Consider the following 23027-nt stretch of genomic DNA (forward strand, 5'->3'; position numbering starts at 1 on the left):
CCCTGGAACAACAGGCCTCCAGACCTGGGGCCATACAATTGTTAGCGGCACATGATTTTCTAACGGATAACGTAGGCTCTTATGCTAATTATAATTTCCGCTAAGAAAAAATACTAGTTTTGAGGCTGCTAAACGATCCGAGTGTTAATTAAGCACGGAGCCAGACGTTGTAAATATTCTAGCCCAAATCTAGGACATATGGGTTTGATGTGATGCAGATAGGGATTTCCACACAAAATGTTTGGCCTTTATTTGAGCGCAACATATTTTTTGAGCTTTGTGTAAAATGAACAAAGCCGTTTTTCAATTGGTAACACTGTGCGTAGCAACCCACCTTCTGACTTCAAGTTTCAATGACTTTCCGTTACGTTAAATGACCGGAGTACTTGCGGAATGATATGAAAGATGTGATGGTATCCTCTCAGGCTCCGCTTCGGTAAACAATGGCTGACAGTAACCCTTTAACCAATGCTATTTGCTTTGAACTTAAGTTGTCATGAGTATCTGGCAGTTTTCAGAAATAAAATCGGTGATTGGACGGTGAAGATATTAAGGCGGAACCTACAGGAATTTTTCCCATATTTGAATGGTCCGGAAGGCAAGGGTAACTTCCAAAACATATGTTAAAGTTTCGGTAGTGACATGATCATTTCGGTAGTGACAAAATGCAATGGTAAATGTGTTGTGTGGACTAAATGGTAAACATTCACAATACACTTATACACCAAATGAAGAAAAAATACAAGTCTGTCAGCTATAAAGAGAAAAAAAAAGAGAAAAAAAGCATTGCATTCAGAAGATCTGTCTCAGACAGGTTGCTCAGAAAAACAGTAGGTATTTCCCACAAGTCTACAACAAGACAAGACACAGCCAAGGGTCACCTATCAGAGAAGGTAGCCAGGGGTACTGACATACCCACAGCGAAAGCCCTCTATGACACACTCCTTCCTCTCACCAAAGTTGAGCTCCTCTACGTGGAGGAAGACCAGATAAACAGAGTAAGCACACTCCTTCCAAAAGAGCTGACCACCATTAAAGGTACACTGAGTATTCATCAAGTAATCTGTACTACACCTGGCACGATCCATTATAGAGTGCTCAGCTGCTTCTGCAACAGAGAGGCCATCTGTGCCTGTTTCGACCCATCGTCCACGAACATTGCACCTTAAGTACAGCCTGAACTTTTGTTGTTTTCATGTTTTTTCCTAGGTATTTGGCAACAGGGGACTCATACCGGTCCATTGCTTTTCACTCCAGGGTGGGAGTTAGCACTGTGGCTGGCATAGTTATAGCTCTATATAGTATATAGAATTATAGACCTATGCAGTATACAGAATATACAGTAGGCTTATATGAATGAGAGTTTATGATGAACTTACCAGAAAAACCCAAAGACCTACCGATCTGTTCCCAGTAGGGCTGTCCCCACTCTGTCGACTAGTCGATTTCCTAGTCGATATGCTCTTGGTCGATAAAGTTCTTTAGTCGAGCTGCCGTTTGGCAGTGTGAGATCTGATTCCCGCTTGTGTCACCATTGCTGAATTAATTAAATGTTCTACAGAAATTGTAGATTATATTATTTAAGACAAATAAATCAACTTTAAAAATATAATTTAAAATAAAAGGTGTTACTATTTCCCCTTTCCTTAATCTGCGCTTTGGTTCGGTATTTTGCACATGGCACGAGCACAATTGGCTGCAGAACTACAAACTCTGTCATAGCCTACTTTGTCAGTGTTATTAGTCAAAATGGGAAATAAATCTGTGGTATGGCAGCATTTCATTAAAGTACATTTACAAAGTACCGGGTGACTCGAAAAACGTTGAATGCAAACCCAACAACGGTTTATTCATAGTTCGACGTCGAATATGATGTAGCCTACCACCTGAAAAACGTAAGTTGGCCTAGCCCTACTTCCTCATGTTAAAGCGCTGGGTTGAAAAATGAATATGCCTATCATAAGATCCAAATCGAATGACATTATATTCTCCGGCCAAGACAACAAATACACCGTTCCCCAATCAGCTTCTACGTAAATTCGCAGGCTGCTAGTTCAGGCAGTGATAAGCGCGCTCTGTTGATTTGCATGTTAAACAAACTATATTTTTAATTTGTAGTACATTGTAAGAGATACTAAATACCATCGGCATTCGGTTACAACAGCACTGGTGAGACGAGTCTTATTATTAGTAGGCTTTTAGCAGCTGAATCTGCAATGTCCAGCGGCCATTGAGTCAGATCTCGAAAATGTTTGTATGGTTTTTGGGGGGTTGAAAAAAAAAGCGTTTTAAGTTTTAATTAGTTGATTTTCAGACGTTTTAGTTGAGTCTTGGTCAACCAAAGAAAATCTTAGTCGGAGACAGCCCTAGTTCCCAGATAGACTCTTTTATTACTCATGTCGTATAACTCTGAGTAGTACAAAACGGCAATTATAAGTGGTTCGATTGGTACCTTGTCCATCTTGGTCTATTTTTGGGACCACGGTAACTACGGTAGAAGGTTACTAAGGAAGGTACACGCGTACCCTACTCACCTCGTCCTGATTGGTCAGCTGTCAAAAAGGCGCTTGACTTCACCCAGCGCTTTTCTGAAAAGTTGAGAACATTTAACTCAAAAAGGCGTCGGGCTCAGCGCTTTTTTATACGTTTTTAAAAGGCGGCCGCTTTTTAAATGTTCCCATAGGGTTGCATAAAAAAAAAAATCTTTAACAATGCTGTCAAATTGAATTTAAAATGAGTTTTAAGTTCATCACACCACAGAAGAATGTGTTGTGAACTACCCATCCAAATTCGAATGAAAAAAAACCATCGACAAGTATGTTAAATTGGGCTTTAAAATCGTGAGAAAATCAGCAACACTAGCTAAATCAATTGCAGATATTGGAACAGACCGACCTGCAGTCTCTGAGTGTTTTGTGTTAATTACTTTGTCTTTGCATTGTACCAGCTGAGTAACAGAATGCAACCGTCCGTGATCTGACGTAGATAGTTCACTGTGACATAGTGATAGTTTGGGTTTTTGCCCCGCCTATACAAAGCCTGAGCTGAAAACTGCAAAGAAACTGTTCAACAGGCTAACTCAACATTTTAGTGCGACTAATGTTTCGCGCTTTGCAAATGCTTTCAGGGACTCATTTTACACGTATATAATGTACTAAGAAGCAAGTCATGGAATTTGTTTACAGCATCTTTAAGATGTTGAATCTATTTGTTACAAACCTTTCGAGGATACATTGGTTAGCGTTCAGAAGCCTGACAGCAACAGCATAATATCAGTTATATATACTAGTCAGAGAAGAGATCTGAACTTCTTATATGGACATTATCATCCAGTTGGGCCTATTTTAAGTTTTTAAGTACACCCTTTTGTTTTTTGTAATCGTTTATTGGGGTCAAATTTTAACAGATTAAATAGTTTGTGATTAATTGCGATTAATCATGTGAAATAATGCGATTAATCGCGATTAAATATTTTAATTGCTTGACAGCCCTAATATTTAATATAATTAAGTTCTGTGTAACGAATTATTTAAAAATTAATTATTTTGATATCAAAAGTATACAGTAATCTTTCCAAGTAAACTCACTGATTGTTCAAAATTAACAGTATGGTAAAATGACATTAATATAGCTACCTGTAGATAATTGTTGCGTTGACATCGTTGCTAGAGGTGGAAATGGTGGAGCAGAAACTAGCAATTGCAGGCTGCTGGCGTTCCTTTACGTAGGCAAGTCTCTGTGTTTTTTGCTCTGCACGTGCAATTCCACCGCTCTGGTTTGAAATTCTTCTGACACATAACGCAGTTCGCTTCATAAGCATTTCCAGGCACCAACTTTAACCAGGAATACTGAAGCCATTTGTTATTGAACTTGCATTTCCCCATGTTTCTAAGTGGAATGGCTATCAACCTGTATTACCTGTATTGCCGATGCTTTACGTCATCAAAAGCTGCGCAGTTGGGTATGCTCTGACTTAACCATAGACAACGCAGCGCATAGCCTACCAAAAAAAAATATTCGACCTGGAAGAACAGATTGCCTGCATTTTCACAGTGACATGATACCCCAAAAAATTAAGACCCATCCAATCTGAATTTAAAGACAATATAATACTTTTTAAGGCCTTATTTTTAGGAAAATTGATTTAAGACTCTTTAATTAAGGATCCGCAGCCACCCTGTTATCAATAATTAATAAAGCCTCACCCCCTTGTGTGTGTGTGTGCATGTGTGTGTGTGAAAGATCAAAGTGTCCTCTACCTTCTTACAGTCTTCATCAGTAGTTCAGGGCCTGTCATTGACAGAAAACCACCTTTCCCCTGGCTTATTGAAGAAGAGATGGAGGAAGGGAGGATGTATATCTTCGTTGCTCACTTTCATAGTGTACAGCAACAATGCTTCTGTCAGGACACTCATTTCTCATATTGTTTTGAAGCTTGTATAGTATGTATGTGGAAGACGCGTATCACTGTTGAAGTGACATGCTATATTATGGTGCATGTGGTGCAAAATTACATAGCTATAAATACAAATTTGTTTCTTTACAACAAAATATCTGCAACTATGTAATATAACTAATTTGCTGTGAACTCTGAACAGGTGGTCAAAAAACAAGCAAACTACATATTGATTTCACAGTCAATGTGCAGTGTCCTATATAAGGTGTGGAATCCCTAGCCTCAAAAGCATGGAAACAACCTAAAAATGTTGCATCTGTGGTTCACATTGAGGTCTTCTTTTCACATACAATCACGTAGACACACAAATCTGACAGCGTATTGGAATCTATCAACTCTGCTTCTGGCTAGGCCCCACTGGGTCCTGGGTGAGATTGAAGATGATTGTCAGCAGAAACGCACTGTTCCCCTTCACCCTCTCTTTTCCTCCTCTTACTACTGTTTTGTTTCATAGCATGTGTCCTCTCTTTTCTTGTCTCTGGTTTCTCTCTCTCTGTCCTTATCTGGTTCAGTGGAGGGTAGCAGATTTGCCTCTGCTCAACAATAAGGGCAAAGAGAAAGAGATAAGGGGGAGATGCTGGCAATGCAGTTCCAATGTACTTGCATAGCAGTGTGAAATGAAAAAATAATCTACTTTCTTTCCTGTCTTCCCTCCTTTTTTCTGCGTCTGTCTTTTTCATCTCTATCCTCGACGGCCCTATTTGTGTTCTGCCAATTATTTTTTCCCATTGAACCCCCATCCCTCCATCTCCACATCCATACAACCCCTACCCTTATCTTACACCTTATATCCTATGCCCTTATCCAAAACCGGTAATACTCCTCCCTTTTACACTCTCTCCTACCACAATATTTTATTGTATAATATTCTTTTCTCGCCCCTCTCCTCCCTCTTGATTACACTTGTCATCCTATCTTCCACTTCCACCATGTCCTCCACCTCCTGTCATCCTGCCTCTCCACTTCTACCCCCTCCTCCACTTCTACCATGTCATCCCCCTCCTACACCTCTACTTCATCCCCCTCTTCTTCCTCTACTCCAACCCCGTCCTCCGCCTCTACCTTGTCATCCCCTTCTTTCACCTCTACCATCTCACTCTCCTTCCCACAGCTGTGTGTCTGGTCTTAGGTTGCATGATCTTCCCGGATGGCTGGGATGCCGAGGTGATCCGTGATATGTGCGGCGAGGAGACGGGAAAGTACACACTAGGCAACTGCTCTGTGCGCTGGGCCTACATTCTGGCCATCATTGGTATCCTTGATGCCCTCGTTCTCTCCTTTCTTGCCTTTGTGCTGGGTAACCGGCAGAATGACTTCCTACTGGAGGATCTCAAATCCGACAATAAAGGTGAGGCTCTAGCTTGGGCAGGCTAGGCTTGGGTAATATTAGCAGTTGATCTAAGTGAAGTGAAGTATCAGTTTAATGTGTTTATAGACAGGCAAATAATGTTCTTTTTTAGCCATTAAATGTTTTTGTACATTTCAATGCAATTTTTGAGATTTGTTGTTAGGTTTTCCTTCTTTACTCAATACCTCCATATGGTATTACTAACCAGCAAGCTAATAATCTGGCCGGGAAAAGCTATGATGTACTTTAAGTCATTGGAAACAAATGGAGAGAACCTGATACTTTTTCTTCTCAAGTCAGGTGTCACTGGGTAGTATTCCTGATTCCAGCCGGGACCAATGTTCCTGCTTGTTAAAGTTCAAAATGGTGATGGTGCTTGGGGTGGAGTCTGAAGCTCTGTGGTACAAGCTTCAGGGGACACATTCATAAATATTTGATCTTCTATTTCCGTCGTTCCTCTAGAACGGATTATGGTGTTGAGCCTATTTCATCATCCATCCATTCTTTGTCAATTATTTCTGTGTGTGTGTGTGTGGGGGGGGGGGGGGGGGGACAACATTGAAACATTGTTAAATAGGAAATACAAAGTACACAGTGAGGGATTTTGGGGGGATCCCCAGCAAATTTTTTATGTTTTCCCACTGACAAAGAAATTATCAGTTTATAATTTTAACGAAAAGAAAAAAAAACGCATGTCAATTAGTTTTTTTTTATGAGTCAAATAAGTATTTGACCCCTCTGCAAAACATGACTTAGTACTTGGTGACAAAACCCTAGTTGGCAATCACAGAGGTCAGGAGGGATTTTGTCCCACGTTTGGCAACTCGAATCTTCAGCTCCCTCCACAGATTTTCTATGGGATGAAGGTCTGGTCTGTCTAATGGGTACTCATCGATAGGGCAGCCGGAAAGAGCGATTGTCGGTAAGCCGAATGTGATGAACAAATCCTTTGGCTTCACTACAATCCAAAGCAGTGGTTTCAAAGTGTGGTCCGCCGACCACTGGTGGTCCGCCACTGCCCCCATAGTGTTCCGCGATGGCCACAAGTAAATTATTGTGACATTTCTAACATACAACTCAGAAAGAAGAAAACACAGTCAGTAGTAGCCTATTACAGGAAAATGGACTACACACGTTCCGCATTCTGACATGGCAGCCTCTGCATGGGTTGTACCAGAGCCTCTCTGGTTGCACAATGTAAGGGAGTTCTCCCCTCCCAAATAGAGGTGGTTGGGTCCATAGCCCGTCTTTTCTAAAAAGTTTTCTCTAATAGGCGATTGCTGTATGCATTTGTATGGCGACAGGTCTGGAGGCCTGTTGTTCCAGGGATATAGCCTACTATTTAGTTAAATGGTCCGCAAGTTTTTATTTATTGGCCAAGTGGTCCTTGGTCTGAAAACATTTGAGAAACACTGGTCTAGAGAGACTGGCTAAGGCCAATCCAGGACCTTAATGTGCTTCTTCTTGAGCCACTCCTTTGTTGCCTTGGCCGTGTGTTTTGGGTCACTCTCATGCGGAATACCCATCCACGACCCATTTTCAATGCACTGGCCGGGGGAAGGAGGTTCTCACCCAAGATTTCACGGTACATGACCCCGTCCATCGTCCCTTTGATGTGGTGATGTTGTCCTACCCCTTAGCAGAAAAACACCCCCAAGGCATAATGTTTCCACCTCCGTGTTTGACGGTGGGGATGGTCAAGTGCATTCTCGAGCAGGGGGACCTTGCGGGCACTGCAGGATTTCAGTCCTTCATGGCGTAGTGTGTTAACAATTGTTTTCTTGGTGATGGTCCCAGCTGCCTTGAGATCAATGGGCCTCATTCTCAAACATTTTCTTAAAGGGGCAATTGACTGCAAAACCGATTTTACCTTGTCATAGTTGAATAACGACAGTTCGGTGGGTAAACTGAACATACCGTGAATATTAAAGTCCATTGACACCTCTTTCCTATTCAAATCTCAAAAAGAAAAAATTTGCCTGTAAAACGCTAGGTTTTCAACAAAGCTACCGGTCCTACGTAGGACCGGTGATCGCCCTCTTATTGGCTCTGGTCTGTATCTTTGTCACGCCCCAGAATTTACATCCAGACCAGCCCGAGGTAGCGTCTATCTCCGATACTAGTTTAGCTGCGCGCTGCTCTGTGTAAGCTACTTAAGGAATTACAAAAAATAACGTTTTGAATTATAACAAGGATATTGAAAATGGACCACGGCCATAAATGCTGTGTTCCAGGCTGTACAGGGAAGGCTAACACTCACAGTCTTCCAAAGGAGCCAAACATTTAACAGGCATGACTGCTGTTGTGTATGAGAAATCCCGCGAAGTTCGACACAATCATTCATTTGCTCTGAACATTTCACCCAAGACAGTTTTGACAACCTTGTACAATTTCAAGCAGGATTTGCTAGGAAGCTGAACCTGGAAAGAGGTGCTGTTCCGACCGTATGCCCATTGCAACCGCAAGCTATAAGGACAGTATGATGTTGTGCTAACAGTTATTAGCAATGCTAACGTTTCCTGTATATAGCATAGCAGGTAGAATGCTAAATACGTTTTTCTACACACATCAAATTACTCTAGCTAGACTAGGTGTAGTCGGCATTAGAAGGGAAGATTCCGAAAAATAGCCAGAAAACGAACAGCAGTCTGGCTTGACGCCTGTATAGATAATCTATTTGAAAGAACTGGAGAAAGGCAGGTGCTAGATACAGGATACGTTAGCATTGCTAGTAACTGTTACTAGTAGTAACACCTAGACTGTAGGCATGTAAACAAATTTAGCTTGCTAACGCAAGAGCATAGCTTGAATTTGTGATCATTTAGCCTAGTTTATTGGCAATGGGGCTAACGTTGATTCATGTTCCTGACTGTGTTTCATTCAAATAAATAACCTGTGTCATGTAAATCTACAATTCACGATGCATGTTTGTCCAGATCTTTGTCATGTTATTTTTCAGCAAGATATCTAGAGCTAGCTAGCTAACTGAAGAAGCCGAGTAGAATCACGATATGGTTTGGTTGCTAAGCTGTAGCCTAACTTTCTACCCACCTAAGTCAATCCAGTTTGCTTCAACAACAGAAGTGGAAACAATTAAGGTTATCATTTCAAATGATATATAGTCAATCTGTTCAAAACAGTGTTGTGTAGACACAATAGATTTATTTGCGCCAACTCCAACTTCGATTTTTCAGCGAGTGCTGCTGTTGGTTGCGTTTTTGCTCCCCAGCTTCACTCTTTGAAAACCAACCAATCAGCGCGCAGCTAATCTAAATATTAATGAGCATACCATAAAAGGAGAAAAGCTAGTGTTTTTTCCCAGGAACATTTCAGAGGATCTGTCAGGGGGCATAGAACAGCACCCGGGCCATTTTCAACCCAACCAATGTTACATACCCTATTCGGAGACCTTAAGGAACAGTGTGAAATACCCAAAAAACCCAGTCAATTTCCCTTTTAAGTTTCTTCTGAAATGTTTCTTAAAGGGCTTCGGAAAAACAACGTAAGAAAAACACATCCGCCAAATTCATGAATGCTTGAAAATGCAGCAGATGTTTTCTGATCTGTGCTCCCCGGGAAGAGTTTTCTCAAGTTGAAAGTGCGTCCTCGTGCTCCTGAATTTGCATACATACACGCCCCGACAGCTCCTCATAAGGGTACGCAACAGCAGTGACGTGTGCAGTCAGAATCGACACAAGAAAGCAACAGGAACGCAAGTTATGTCCAAGCGAAAAGCAACCGGTGCACAGGTGTGCAACATCATACCAGTAAAATGAGCAGTGGAATTGTTCTCCACTGGATCTAACAGTGTGCACACTAAGCAAGGTTAATTATTATAATTATTTAAATCCGAGGATGTCTGTTATAGCAAGCCGTTTTATCATTTAACCAATGAATTTCTTGATCTCCAAAATTTTAATTCTTGATATCAAAAATAGAATTCTAAGCTTTTTTAGTAAGTATGACAAGCCGTTTTATCATTTAACCAATGAATTCTTGATATCCAAAATTCGAATTCTTGATATCCAAAATGCAATTCTTGATATCAAGAATTCATTGGTTAAATGATAAAACGGCTTGCCATAGTCTGTAGAGTTGAATGCAATCACCAACAATTTCTCATAACTTCATTAACACTTCAAACACAAAGAGTTTTCTTACATGCGATTCCCCTGATCCTTGTGATTTTTTAAGGAATCGCATTTGAGACAACTTTGAGACGACTGCTATTTCGAGTTCGGAATGTCTTCTGAAGTTCAGAACAAATCCCAGTTGAGAAAATGAATGAATGAATTCGAAATATTTTCCTAAATCTAATTCAGAAAAAATTCCCCTTAACAGCGTTCGAGAATGAGGCCCATTGACAAGATCCTCCCATGTAGTTCTGGACTGATTCCTCACCCTCCTCATTGGGGTGTGCTTGTAGCCTGGCTTCCAGCCCAACAGCCCCGCCCACAACAAAAATTTGTTTGGGAAGTTGGGTCTGGAGGGGCTTGTATTGGGGACAAACTATATAAAACCAGGAGCTGGGCGGACCAATGAAATTGCCAGGGCGGGCTTTATTCGATGATGGACAGATGATCAACAGTAACGTAATCAACAACGTCACGAAAGAGCGCTTGGGTTGAATTTGTTTTCAACAAACATCATATTATGTTGCTATGATTGGTTGTAGGTCTATCCAATTGAGCGAAGAGGCATTTGTTTTACGAGTTCGGTTGAAACATGCCCCACAGTCACAGCCCAACGAAGAGTTATCAGACTCATATTCTGACTAGAATTATGAGTATGACAACGTCAGGCTAGTCTGCTTGCCTTTGGCGAGCACAAACCATTGTTCTCTCTCATGTATATTATTGTTATTAGCCTATTTCTTTTCCCACTCCTAAGGATCCCTCAATATTTGGACTACATATATAACGTTGATGTCAAAAGGTTCGTCTTGGTAGCGATTGCGTTGCTTGTATTTTTATTTACGTTCCATTGCACGGTTTAAGTTGAAATTACATTTTTGTTGCGAAAAGTGAAGCTTGTTTCTTTCTACGCTTCACTTTTAGTATTTTGAGTTGTAAACGAGCAGCAACAAATGTATACTTTAAATATATGTAATCTTTATAAATAATAAGTAATTATTTTTATATTAAATATACAGAAATACCAGGATGTAATGTAGTGCGCACGTAGCCTATACTTTCATATTCGCCGCAGCAAATATGAGATCCGACTTGAAAATCGCCAGTAATGTGTTTGTGAATTTGTGACGAATCTGGTGATGGAGGAAGACTGATACGTGAATACACAGCTGGGGAACTGGTTAGCGTGATAACCAGTTGGGCAACAACACCGGCGCCTTCAAACAATCAGTGAAGTGTGGCTAGCAACAGCAGCTAGCTTGCCTTGAGCAAACTTATTTTAAATTAGCCATGTTCCCCTAAATTAATGTCAAACGTATTTACGTTTTGGGGGGCATATTTTCAGTTAACAGAAGGTACTGTTTGAATCGCAATTCCATCTGAAATACTGCCAGTGACAACGTTGTTACAGTAGCTTGTTCCAAAGGGGGTTCGCTTGTTTCAAAGGCAATTCGCTTTTTAAAAGGGTGTTCTTGATGAATTATGCAATATGAGTAGGCTAAATGCTTGAAAATATCACAAGATGGAAAAACAGACCCACCTTCAACCGATGCAAGCAAGCACACCCTACAATTTCCCCATAAATTGTACCCTCTATAGTTATAATTGCAACTCCATGAGGTGAGATCTTGCATGGAGCCCCAGACCCAGGCAGATTGACAGTTCTTTTGTGTTTCTTCCATTTGCGAATAGTCGCACCAACTGCTTCTTACCAAGCTGCTTGGCGATGGTCTTGTAGCCTATTCAGCCTTGTGTAGGTCTTGTCCATGACATTCTTGGACAGCACTTTGGTCTTGGCCATGGTGGAGAGTTTGGAATCTGATGGATTGCTTCTGTGGACAGGTGTCTTTTATACAGGTAACAAACAAAGATTAGGAGCACTCCCTTTAACGGTGCGTGTCCACTACAGCTTTTTTTAATGTTTTCAGGGTGAAAGATTGAATGTTACAATATGCCACCGGGCACTCTGGGTAACCAGTTGTGTACCGCCTGTGGGGATAGCTAGCTAGCAGTGCAAAGTTACTTTATGTTATGAGACTGAAATTAAAAGTACAAAAACCCCACCAGGAGCACTGAGAACATCAGCGACCCTGCGCCATGCATCATTTCTGTTAGTTAACATCTCTGTATGAATATAGAGACGTATCAGACGGTTTTCCATGACCAACGGTTGCAACATAACAAGACAACGAGCGGTTTGGCCATTGCTCGTGCAAAGTGCTACTCATTTACATAAAGTTTAGAAAATCCCAACTCTAATTGCTTGAACCGTGTTGCGTCGATAGCCACAATGCACCATGCAAGCGATTCGCCTGGCTCCATTGAAAATTTATAGAAAGCATTGCGTTGCTCGCATCGCGTTGCTGTAGTGGACATGCACTGTAAGAGTGTGCTCTTAATCTCAGCTCGTTGTCTGTATAAAAAACACCTGGGAGCCAGAGATCTTTCTGATTGAGATGGGGTCAAATACTTATTTCACTCATTAAAATGCAAATCAATTTATAACAATTTTGACATGCGTTTGTTTTTTGTTATTCTGTCTCTCACTGTTCAAATAAACCTACCATTAAAATTATAGACACATAATTTCTTTGTCAGTGGGCAAACATACAAAATCAGTGGGGAATCAAATGTTTCCCTCACTGTTTAATCAGGTTTAGCTGACGTTGTGATCAACACTGGTAGACAGTGTGCATGTGGTGTGAATTGTGTTGCCTTAATAAATAAATAATTTCCTTCATAGCTCTTGAATTCTATTGAGGAAGTTTCCATGGTTACGTGTTAGATTCCAGCAGGATAAGACGGCGGTCGCTCTCTCTTCCCAGCTACTTGGCACTCTGCATATGTGGCTGGTCTCTCTTTCCTACTACTGTCTCTCCATCTATTCTTTCTCTCTCCTACCCCTTCACTCTTGCTCATTTTTTCCAGCTCTCTTTGGTTCACTCCTTATTTCACCTCTAGCTTTTTCTCTTACACAACCAAATTTTTCTATCTCTATCGGTGCTCTTAGTAGCATTGGTTGTGCTTAAAAGGGTCATTGACTGTTTTGGGGGGTATTTCACACTGTGAAATAGCCCTGTGGAAAAATGAGAAGTTTTCTACCTTTTATGGTATGCTCATAAATATATAGATGAATTGCACGCTGGTTGGTTGGTTTACAACGAGCGAAGCTGCGGAGCAAAGACGCAACACGGCCAACAGCACTCACCGAAACATTGAAGGTGGAGACTTAAAATAAAAACGTACAAATAAACCTATTGTGTCTACTCAACACTGTTTTCAACAGATTGACTAGATATAATTTGAAATTATAATGTTTGTTGTTTCCACATCTGTTGTCGAAGCAAATGGTATCGACTTTGGTGGGGCTTAGGTTATTTTTTATTTGTCAGACCTAACAAAGAACATGAAATAATGTTAGCCCCATTGCCAATAAACTAAATCAAGTTTAAGTCTTTTATTTTCAGGTACACAGAACAACACAAGGTCAGACTGGGAACTTAAGACAAGACAACGCAACCCTGACCCTGTGTTGTTCTGTGCATCTGACAATAAAAGACTTGAACTTGAAAGTTTTGAGCGCACTATACATAGATGGTAGCCTAAGTCTCAGTTAGTTACACACTGACTACTGCCGGGTGACGGACAGACAAGTGCCTGTCCAATCATTGCATTAGATTAGAAAGCTAGTGTCGGTCCAACCTGATTGGTTGTGTTTATTACAGTCATGCGACTCCCACAAATACTGGATTGATTTCATTTTCTTGTTAAGCCTGTAGATTTATTGGTTGCAATTGCAACTGATAGCAATCAATACATCTAAAAGTTTGAAAGTAAAATGTAATAAATCCAATATCTGTGGGCGTTGAAGGACTCTAATAAGCATGACCAGGAGGTTGGACTGGCACTAATGATTGGACGGCATTCAGACCTACTACTGGATGAGCCACTTGTCTATCTACCTACCCACCTCCTGACAGTAGTCAGGCAGTTGTTCATGTGTTTCTTTTCCAACCTCCTCGTTAAGGAGAAGACTTGGTGCTGTCTTTTTAGGGGCGGTTGTACTAAGGTTAAATTAAAGGGGGCCAATAATGGTATTACACATGGTTTCATAAAAATCTTTTTTTCTGGAAGACAGTTGTTTTTTTTCTAAATATATTCACTTAAAATGTAACATTAAGCTAAATTACAAAAAGGTGACATTTGTATGCATTTTTTTACTAATCTTTTCCTAGGGTTCCAATGATTTAGGAATCGACTGTATATGTCCCCCCTTAAAATAAACAGTAGGGTCATAAATGAATGTGTGATAGAATATATGGGAAAACAATGAGCAAAGACCTGACTTATACACAATTCATTCCTTTTGAAAGCTATCTTTTCGAAAAAAGAACAAAAATCTACAGACAGCCTCTTGTTTGTGCACTAGACTATAAATTTGCTTGTGTCCAGTGGATTGTGAGAGAAACTCCCTCTAATTTTCAGAGCATCCCATTCCACTCTCTCAGACAAATATATATTCAGTCATACAATCCAGTCTTTTGGGAAAACACTTGTATTTATACAAACTCATTTTGAATGCCAACATAGGCATGTTTGAAATCTTTGGATGTATGATTAATCTATGTCAGGTTTCTTCATACATTTTTAATCAACACCAGTGCTGTATAAGGAAGGTAACTCAAAGTGATTCTCGTTCTGTCTTTACAGATTTTGCGGTGTCCAGGGTAAGTTCCATCGTCTGTACTGCTGTGGTTTCTGTGCTGTTGTTTATTTTTGTGGCCGTGAGGTATACGTCTTGTATAGCAGTTGTGTGCTAGCCTGTGGATGGTGTTTAAAGCCAACCTTTTTTGTTCAGGTGTACCTCAAGGTTAACAACTACAAGCTCCAACACCTACCATGTCAAACGTGCGTGTTTCCCTTAGATAATTAAACCTGGTCTGATATACAACCACTTAGGCTTCCCTGCCCATCCTTGTTAGATGATGCGTTTTGTCACATGAACCGGTCCGCGCTAAGGGATATTCCACAGAGATTCCAGTCTTCCTCATCCCTACATTGAGGAGAAAGGGGGATGAGGGGGGGGACAGGGAAAAGACAGAAAAGGCAGAAGAGGAGGGATGGTTTAGTTGAAAACAAGAGGTGGTAGCATGTTGTATTAGAAGTCCCAGAGCAAAATTGTTCTCCCAAAGGAAGAGGCATAAAGCAAATGGAAAGGAGACGTCAATTTGAGAAAGGCTTATTTTGGGGGCCTATGTCGGCCTTGTACACATCCCAGGACCCCCAGGCTAATATGTGTACTCCAGTTTAAATATGAAACAAAGAGAAGAAGAGGAGGGTAGGGTAAGGCTAGCCCAATTACCAGCAGAGCCTGTGTGGAAATCTAAATTACATGTCCTCTCGAATCAACAAATACGAGATGAGTTGTGCATGTCAAATAATTAATGAAGATTTTTTAAAGCAGTGATAACGCTAGAAATGCAAGGAAAAAGTGTACGCCTTTCTTGTTCTCACCATTTTTAAGAGTTGTGGTAACTTTAAATGTGCTAGAACTAGAGTTTTAAATGTCTCCACATGAAAAGGGAATTGTAATTTGAATATTTAATGCTGAGGTATTTTAGGAACCGCTTTTTTTGCGTCCCCTCACTTGGAAATGGAGGGCTGGTTGTTATTGTTCTACAAATTACTAACTCAAAATGGAAGGGGTGAAGTGAGAGAGGAGTGAAATTTGCTCAGTATGTTTATCAGATGCATCCTATGCCATGAATCCTGCCAGAATGCTAAAGTATAGGTATACAAACTATATGTATGTGTTGAATACATTTACAGCTAGAATCCACCAAACTAAATGTGAAGAGGACTGATCTATTTTTTATTTAGTTACTTCTGCCCAAGGGAAATTCTAAATTCAATCTTGAAGCAAGAGTGTTTGTTTATGTTATGTTTGATTAACAAACCAACAATTTGTGTAGTCCTACTGTTTATGTATTCAGTTTTGAAGCAATTTTTAAGATTACTTCAAAAGATTGAAATCATATATTCAACACACATGTATTCTTTGTGTGATCATGAAGAACATATTGAATACATTAATCTGTGGTAGAAAGGTAGTGTTATATTAAATGCACTAAATAAAAACCAGACTAACGCAATATTCCTCCTCCCCAAGCTCCACCTTGGATCCACCCTCAGGATGGATGGAGTAAGGACCAATCAGTTTACCCATGACTTTTCAATTAAACAATGTGCAAGTGACCCTGGCATGTACTTTTTACCTTCCAAAGACACGATAACAACATTAACTCTCCCTTAAGTGATATTGCTCCTCTGTGTTAATTGCTCCCTTGTAAAACCTGTATTGATGTTAGACATCTTAAAGGCAAGATCGTTAAGTTTTGCGAACCTAATCATGTTGGCTTGAATTTTAAAGGATTCAAATAAAAAAATCCCACCCCCTCCCTTCAAAGCCCCTCCCCTAAAACATGAATGTGCTGCCTGACTACTGCCGGGAGGTAGGTAGACAGAAAGACAAGTATCCCATCCAATCATGACATTCGGTCCGAATGCCATCCAATCATTAAGTTGGGTACAAACTAAATGGTAAATAAAAGGTACATACTCATATTAGATTGTTCTCCTTTATCAAGGCTCGAAATTGCAAACCAGTCACAGGCTCCCAAAATGTATTGTGTACAAACTCAAAATATATTGGGGAGCATTTTTGTAAGTGCAAATAATTGGTGCAACCTGTTTTTTAATTTCTCTACAAAATATATCTTGCTAATTACTGCACAGTATGTGCCTGCTGTGAGCTGATACACTGACCGGTCCACCGTTCTATCCAACATCTTTACATACTTAACTTTCATGAAGATTTCCTTTCACTGCACTTCATTGTCATGTGACAGGGAGCTAATTAGCACACAATATGTAAAGAGCTGAAGAGAGAAGACGAATAGAACACAGACATTTATTTTGTAAGCCGTCTACAGTTACATATAATATAACTCCTGGAGTTGATGATGGCAATCATTTGGCAAACTTTCCCACCAGCGTAAAAGAAGGCTTACAGCTTTGCTGCAGTACAACATCCGGAAGATCAGGAGATACCTGTCTGAGCATTCCACCCAGCTGCTAGTCCAAGCACTTGTCCTCTCTAAATTGGACTACTGCAACTACCTTTTCGGCGGTCTCCCAGCATGCGCAACCCGCCCTCTCCAGAGGATTCAGAACGCAGCAGCCCGCCTGGTCTTTAACCTACCCAGACGCTCCCTTGTTACCCCGCTCTCAACCTACCCAGACGCTCCCATGTTACCCCGCTCCTCACCTCTCTTCCGCTGCCTGGGCACTATCCTCTCCCAGGACCTCAAGTGGGAACTGAACATCAGCTCCCTCACCAAGAAAGCACAACAGAGGATGTACTTCCTACGGCAGCTGAAGAATTTCAACCTGCCAAAGACAATTATGGTGGACTTCTGCACAGTCATCATTGAGTCCATCCTTACCTCCTCCATCACCATCTGGTATGCTGCTGCCACTGCCAAGGACAAGAGCAGACTTGATTCGTTTGATAGCAGCATAAACTAAAATGTTTACGACACAAACCAGCACAAATAGAGCACAAACGATTTAGACTATTTTGACAATGTTTTGCGTTGGGTGGGGGGCCAACTTCACGCATATTCATGGCCCATATCAGATTCAAGACCCTGGTACTGACCTTCCGAGCGGCAAACGGGACTGCACCTGCCTACATCCAGTCTCTCCTCTAGCCTTACATCCCCACCCACCACCTTCGGTCTTCTTCTGACAACCATCTGGTGGTCCCACCGCTCAAGACCGCCTGATCCCATCCCAAGCTCTTCTCCTGTCTGGCCCCCCAATGGTGGAATCATCTCCACCTCCATCAGAGACACCGACTGTCTCCCCACCTTCAAGAAAAGGCTAAAGACGCACTTGTTCCGGGAGTACAAAGGTACTTAAGAAAGATTTCTTGGATCCGGTGTTAATTTATTTCCTCTAGGAATACAATGAATCTTATTGAGAGACTTGTTGCACTTGTTGGTTAGTTTTAACTGATTTAACTACTTGTACTCACTGTATATTACACTATTGTTGCTTGCTTTGCTACAGGTACACTCTTGCACTTTTGAGGTTTAATTTTTAATTTCATTAACCACATGCTCTTATGTTTCTTCCTATTTGCACTTATTTGTTTTTCACAATGTATGCTTCATGTTTTGGCTATCCGCAACGTTTTTGGGGCTATCTCGTTGTTTATAATCATTAACCTATGCACTTTGTAAAGTTCTCTCTTGGAAGTCGCTTTGGATAAAAGTGTCTGCTAAATGAATACATGAAAATGTTTAGCAGGGATTTTCCTGGCTCAAAATTAGGCCTAGGTGGTAACTGTGCTGTGGAGCCGAAACATGTTTTTGTCGCAAATCCAGTGCTTATTATAATCTCGTGCTGTGGCTGATGACAACAAATATTGCCTTAACAAAGGGGATTTGCGGCACAACGATATAAACTATAAGGCATAATATGAAACAAACAAATTGATCTATCGTCACACAAAATATATTGTCACATTGCCCAGCCCTAAGATGTATAATATTTTGCTGTCAAACCTTCTTATGTATTGATTGCTATCACGATGTGAAGTTTATTTGAGCAAACATGACACAAAGTGCATCTCAACATTATCGACCGAGCCTTTAATATTCTGTTGACATTCATTGCAGATGAGTGATGCAATTCTTACAGAATCAGTCCTTATCTGATGGATAATTAATTGTCATATTAGATCATCTTATACAATCCAGTAGACTTGACACTTGAACTTACATACTAAGGGTAGGCCCAATCTTAACAGAATTCAGTTTCTACTGATTTCAATTATCCTTAGAACAGTGGCTATAAGTAAAAAAAAAAATGCAGCCATGACTGAACTTTACACTAACTATGACAGTGTAAGACAGTTTTTTTATGGCAATAAACAACATGGTCGTGCTGTGGGCAAGTGGCCCAACTTAGGCTAAGTGTAAACAGTGCAAGGGTGTTGAGAGGTGTGGTGGCTGTAGTGTTGTCTTCTAGGTTGTACGTTAGGACTTAGGACGTATGTTTCCAAGGCAAGATAAGGTAACACTTTAGATTAACTCACCAAATTCATAATTTATTAACCAATTTGTTACTTATTAGTTAACGGTTTGTTCACCATTAGTTATTTGTTGTTCGTACAAAATGTATCATTAGTAAAGCCTTAGTAAAGCTAAACCCTAACAAAAACTTAAACCCTAAACCTAAACCCTAGCCCTAAACACGAACCCTAACCCTAACTGTGTGAACAAATGCTTTACTAATGATACATTTTGTATAAACAATAAATAACTAATGGTGAACAAACCGTTAACTAATAGGTAACAAATTGGTTAAGAAATTATGATTTTGGTGAGCTCATCTAAAGTGTTACCCAAGATAATTTAATTCAGTCTGTGCTGCGACAGGCAGCAGTTCTCCTAGTTGGCCAAATGTGACACCTGCTAGAGGTAGACCGGGGCCCAAACCGATTAATAACACTTTAATTCCCCTTTTTTCCTCCACCTAGCCTCTATTCATTCCCAGAACCCCTCACCATTCACTTTTGGCATAATACAATTTTCATTAAATTGGCTTGTGTTGAGGATGAACACTGACATTCATGTATCTTTCAGTATGTATATTCATTATTTATGAAGATTACATGGTACATGGGCTAAAATGAATACAACAATAATTTGTGGCTTCTTGTTTACACTTTTAAATATTGAGAGTGAAAGTATAGTATGTAGGCATAAAGGTTATTTTCGCATCTTCCAGAGTGTAGACAAATTGCTAGAAGTGATGTGTGGCTTACATAGTTGAAACAGATGCATAAAAACTAAGAAATTGTGCAATCCTGTGTAAAAGTTGTGTCCAAAACTAAATCGTTTGTCCAGTGCCTTAGTCCTGTGCTCACTCAGCTCCACTGTGTTGAACTTGTCCTAAACTAAATTGTGGCTTGAATTTCTCCATTAAGCTTTCCCCTTCTACTGACGTTAAAAAATAAATAATCTCACAATATCTTATGTTCAATTTTTTTTTGATCACAGTGGAATCAACACAAGCCCCTGAGTTGACTGCCTTTTCATCTTTCTGTGCTGGCCAAACAAGCCAGTGCAACCACTGGGTAGCTTTACTTTTCCATCCAGCACAATGGGAATGAAGACCGTGCCATCTGCTATAGCAGGCACAAGCAAACCACAGACATGATGTAGGCCTCGCGCACAGGTACTCACAATGGCCCATATTGCCGGAGTATGACTATTGTTCTAGGACCACCAAGTATGTTCCCTTGATACAATTATTTATCTGAATGGAAAAACTTTTGCCTGACGTTGTCATACTCATAATTCTAGTCAGAGTCTGAAACCGCTCCATTGGGCTGTGAGTATGGGGCGTGTTTCAACCGAACTCGTTAAATCCATCATCGTATAAAGCCCGCCCTGACAATTTGATTGGTCAGAACTGCTCCTGTTCAGACATACTTTTTCACCAACCAAGCTACCCCAGACCCAACTTCCCGACCAATTTGTTTTGTGGGCGGGGCTAAGTTGGGCTGGTAGCCAGGCTAGAAAAACGTATTGTCTATATTCCATCATACTTCAACCTTCAACAATACATCCTCTTCATAAATTCTCTGCAATTTCATTTAAATTACACAGAAGCAACACCAGGTGAAACAAGCTTGAGGAGTGAGCCTTGTGTTATTGGCTGGCTGGAGGAGAAGGCCTGGTGTTATTGACTGGTAGGAGGAGAAGGCCTGGTGTTATTGACTGGTAGGAGGAGAAGGCCTGGTGTTATTGACTGGTAGGAGGAGACGGCCTGGTGTTATTGACTGGTAGGAGGAGAAGGCCTGGTGTTATTGACTGGCTGGAGGAGAAGGCCTGGTGTTATTGACTGGTAGGAGGAGAAGGCCTGGTGTTATTGACTGGTAGGAGGAGAAGGCCTGGTGTTATTGACTGGTAGGAGGATAATTTAATATTATATTTTATCCTATATTGGCAAGATGAAAAGGGTCAAGTTTACTGGGACATCAAATACATGAGAAATTGAACAATGTATTTGATGATGCAATGTATATGACATTTTGTTTTGGTAAAGTATGGACTACATATATCAACATTTGGATGTTTTATGATGTATAAACGGAAAAAGGCATCATGTGTAAATTGTGGCCTACTCTGTTCTGTAAACCAAACTGACTGGCTGGTCAAACCGTGAATACACCCAAGATTTGCAGAACACGAGCAAAGCACTGCTTTGGAGAACTGACAGGATAGCAGCTAGCGCACATGCTAGCAGGAATTATGTACCATAGAAAACAACAAGGGCTAAAAAATGCAAACGCTGCTCTATATGATTTCTCTGTGTGGCCTTAACAGTTGAAGAGGAGGAAGACTGAAATTATCATTAAAAGTTGTGTTCATGAAAATATAGTTTTAACAGCTTTTAATGTCATGCTATGATTTTGTTTCTTATTTTATGTATTACGTTCTAGTAATATTTGTAAAATACATGTATATTTACAGGGTTTACAGAGTTTATGCATGCAGTAGCCTAACATGTGTTTACATATCCCTTGTCTTGCAAAGGCATCACACTTGGCCTACTGCAGCCTTGATTAATGATGAGTGATGGTCCAATTTGAATTTGTATGCGTTAGACCTTTCTTTCATATGGCCGGTGTCCCCATTTTTAGTATCATTGTGCATTTACTGGTTCTCCTTGTACATATCTACCACACTACGGCGGTGAAAACCTTGATCTGGTTTGGGTTGATGCAGCTAATACTGTTTTTTAGACATACACTTTCAAAGTAGGTTTTAACTTAAGGCTCTGAGTTACTGGCAGTGGACTTTCCATGCTCCAAAGGTAATACCGTAGCCTCTGGGGGTCAGTTTACATACTGTGTTGGTGGTTAAATCCATATCCATAGTAGAGATAAACGGCTGATTAGTGAGTATGCATACTTAAAGGTCGGTGCTCTGATCAAGCAGACGATTTTTACCTACGTCCGAGTTCCATGTCATTAACTGTTTAGCGCTCGAGGTTGTATACAGGTAACGTACTTGCACATTTCTAAATTGGAGTCAGATATTAATGAGTCAATCTCCCCGAACATCTAACCCGGGACAAACCCAAGCGTCTCCGGCCTTACAGTTTAGAAGTAAAATCGTTAAACTACCCCAGGCGGGTCTACCGCAAGCACACTTCGAAATTGCTCCAAAAATTATACCCCTCTAGTTGACACGTTACTTTAATGGTGATTTTTGTCTTCTATTCGGAGAAAGCTGAAAAGCTTAGCCTACTTGAAAAATGTCTTTGTGAGCACATTATCGTGCAATATGCTGATACTATGATATAACATTAATTTCCCTTAAGGGACCACCTAATAAACCTTAGTCTAATAGTTGTATAGAAAGAAATACTATCAGAATTCTTGTGATTAATTTAACCAATAGCACCATACAACACATTCTGAACATTGCTTCATGCTGCCTTTTCATATTATGAATTTCAAATATAGCCTAATAAAACTTATGAAACAGTCTCATAAATAGAAGAAGAAAAAAATATTCAACATACTGACATTTATTGTCCAGGGATTCAGCACGAAATGTCAGAGAAAATATATTAAGGTGTGACCTTTAAAGGCTATTACAATTGTATGTTTTTCTTTGTTGATTTTTAGATGCTTTCATATTCCACTGATTTCTAGCTGGCAGTGACTCATATGTCATAGCCCTTTACACCATGTTTCCCATGCATATCCTCTCACAGCATTTCATCTGCTGGACCAATAGAGTGTGGGAAAAGATTACATTGATATGTTGATAATAACAACTGTAAAAGAACATCAAGATAATTTGATCTGTATCTAGCAATCACTTTTCCCTATCATAAGCATTAGAAAAGATTCCCAGACCTGGGTTACGAATGTAAATGTTGTGGGGGTGTCCCAGAGCTTGCATTTCAAAGAGCTTGAGGCACTTTGTTGTAACTGACAGTT

This window comes from Hypomesus nipponensis, chromosome 9 (genome assembly GCF_054491055.1).
Source record: "Hypomesus nipponensis isolate SF chromosome 9, ASM5449105v1, whole genome shotgun sequence".
NCBI lineage: Eukaryota > Metazoa > Chordata > Actinopteri > Osmeriformes > Osmeridae > Hypomesus > Hypomesus nipponensis.